This window comes from Rhinatrema bivittatum, chromosome 19 (genome assembly GCF_901001135.1).
Source record: "Rhinatrema bivittatum chromosome 19, aRhiBiv1.1, whole genome shotgun sequence".
In the NCBI taxonomy this organism is placed as follows: domain Eukaryota; kingdom Metazoa; phylum Chordata; class Amphibia; order Gymnophiona; family Rhinatrematidae; genus Rhinatrema; species Rhinatrema bivittatum.
The window spans coordinates 34,177,826-34,180,927 of record NC_042633.1 but is presented as its reverse complement, the minus strand read 5'-3'; positions in this window follow the sequence as shown (position 1 = coordinate 34,180,927).

The following is a 3,102-nucleotide window of genomic DNA, read 5'->3' as shown; positions in this document are numbered from 1 at the left end:
TTTTGGTCTCCACCACCTCCACTGGGAGATTGTTCCACGCATCCACCACCTTCTCTGTAAAGAAATGTTTCCCAAGATTATTCCCGAGTCTGCCCCCTTTCACCCTCATCCCATGTCCCCCTCGTTCTAGAGCCTCCTTTCCATTGACAGAGGTTCAGCTCCTGTGCATGGAAACTTCTGAGATATCTGAATGTCTCTATCCTATCTCCCCTCTCCTCCAGGGTGCATCATGTTTAGATCTTTAACTCTCTCCCCATGTGCTTTAGGATGAAGACCACTGACCATGTTAGCGGCCTCCTTTCCATTGATAGAGGCTCAGCTCCTGTGCATGGAAACCTCTGAGATATCTGAATGTCTCTGTCCTATCTCCCCTCTCCTCCAGGGTGCATCATGTTTAGATCTTTAACTCTATCCCCATGTGCTTTAGGATGAAGACCACTGACCATGTTAGCGGCCTCCTTTCCATTGATAGAGGCTCAGCTCCTGTGCATGGAAACCTTGGAGATATCTGAACGTCTCTATCCTATCTCCCCTCTCCTCCAGGGTGCATCATGTTTAGATCTTTAACTCTATCCCCATGTGCTTTAGGATGAAGACCACTGACCATGTTAGCGGCCTCCTTTCCATTGATAGAGGCTCAGCTCCTGTGCATGGAAACCTGTGAGATATCTGAATGTCTCTATCCTATCTCCCCTCTCCTCCAGGGTGCATCATGTTTAGATCTTTAACTCTATCCCCATGTGCTTTAGGATGAAGACCACTGACCATGTTAGCGGCCTCCTTTTTATTGATAGAGGCTCAGCTCCTGTGCATGGAAACCTTGGAGATATCTGAACGTCTCTATCCTATCCCCCCAACCTCGCCTTTCCTCCAGGGTCGACACATTCAGATCTATCCCCACTAAACCCCCCCCCCCCATTCCTGTTTCTATGCCTTTTGAAGGTGGGGTCTCCAGAATTGCGCTCAGTATTCCAGTGAGGGGGGCAACATCATGAACCCCCACCCCCCTGAGGTTAGGAAGGTATCAAGGGACTTCCAGACGAATCATTAAACGTCAAGTCAAGGAGATGTCAGTTGCCTCCGCGGCGGGAACGCATTTCCACGGCAAACATTCGCGGGGGGGGGGGGCCTGCAAGACGCGGGGGAGCCCTCTTAAGTCACCGAATCCTGGCGGCCTGTTCACGTCAGGAGGCCGCAGGGAAAATAACTGGAGAGCATCCTTACCAGATCCACCCCCCCCATGTTAGAGCTCATCAAAGGTCAGATTTCCTCCCTCCCAGCAGCCACCACCCATGGATAGAGATGTCCTCTGCCCCAGGGAAGACACACGGCCAGAGAAGAGGTACCAGGGGAAACGTAGGGGGGGGAGTGGCAGCTGGACTGCGGGCTCTCACGGGAGAGATGAATTTAACAGTTCTCAGGTGTTGGTTAGAGGGCGGGGTGGTGATGCTTGCAGCCGACAGGTGCAAAGAGTTCCTCCTTCCCAGCCTGCCTGCTGCCTCCCCTTCTGTTTGCTCACGGTTTTGTTTTGTTTTTTAGAAGGGAGCCCCTCCCCTGGAAAGGCCACTCTCGCCCCGCTGCCTTTTGTTCCCTTCAGCCCCTAATCCGTGTTTGCTGTTCTCTGAGGTTACATTCAGAGGCTGCCCTGGTAAACGCGGGGGGGGGGGGCCACGCCCCCTAGCCCAATACGCCTAATCCGACCTCTAGCGCGCGACTGTGCAGAGACAGAGCTCCTCCTGTGTCCTCTCCCCACCACCACCGCCTCATCCCATCCCCCACCGAGTCACCTAGGGTAGGAGAGGTAACTTGGCATCTCCCACTGGAGGGAGTGGGAGTGGAGGTGGGGGGATCCTACCAGGAGGGAGAGAAATGAACCCCGTTTCCTCCCCTCCTGCCTCCGGCTGGGACAGTCAGCTCTCTGGGGAGGGGAGGGTGGGGTGGGGTGGGATCATCGAACTGTGCGGCCCCGCTTTGCGAGTCGCTCTTTCCCTCCCGCACACACATCCCACGTCGCGCCGCAAACACATCCCACGTCGCGCCGCAAACACGGGCGAGCCCACCCGAGACGGGACCCGGCACCTGGCCGAGGTTAAAAGGGAGCGGGGGGCAGGCTGGTGGGGATGCGGGGGCCCCGTGGGATAGATTTAGGTCCCGGGACCACCGGGGGGGGGGGGGGGTGGCGGGAACGGAGCGAGAGAGAGGAGTAGATCCGGGGCAATGGAGGGAAGGATCTGGATAAACAGAGAGGGTTTTAAACCGGATAGGGCAAGGGTCGTGGAGAAGGCCGGCAGGCCATCATGAGCTGTGGGGCAGTGGCCGGAGGGCAGGTGAAAGGGGAAGGCAGTGGCCGGAGGGCAGGGGAAAGGGGCTTTCTGAAAGGCAAGGGCTGGATTTATTGTTTTTAGGTTTAGGGGGGAGTTTTTTTTTCCCAACTCCCCATCGGGGAAAACTCAGTTCTCGGGAACGTTTACCCATGGCCGGGAAGAGGAAGTAAGACGGTGCCAGAGGCCACGAGAATAAATCAGTGTCGAGATAAGTCGGATTATTTATTGCCGTCTCCAGTGTATACGCACGCATAAAAATCTCACACGGTCTCTAGCCTCCTCCATAAAAAAATAAAACAAATGTACATCACGGAACAATCAAAGGTTTCTCAGGGGGGACTCTGCCGACACCTGTGAAGCCCGTGGCCTTCGAGGCTCCGAGGGACCCCCACCCCTCTCCTATTTTGCGGTGCCGCGCCTGCCGCCGGACGAGAGAGATCCAGGTTCGGTTCCTGGCCTGCTGCGGAGGTAGCACTCACAGACCTCCCTCCCTCCCCCCGCTCTACTGACTTTTGTCGCGTCTTGTTCTCGGTTTCTCTTCACCTCCCTCCCCGTTCCCTCTGCGCTTCTAATTCTTGCGTTCTCTCCATCCCCCTTCACTTTTCTGACTCCTCTTTCTTCTTTTTGTCTCACAACTTCTCCCCAGCACCTTCCCTGTTCCCTGACTCCTGCTTCTTCTCTGCCTCAAGACTTTTCTCTATTCTTTCCCCTTCCCCATTCCCTCCACTTTTTTTTTTTACACTCCCATCTTGGCTCATCCCAGGGCAAAATCCAACCA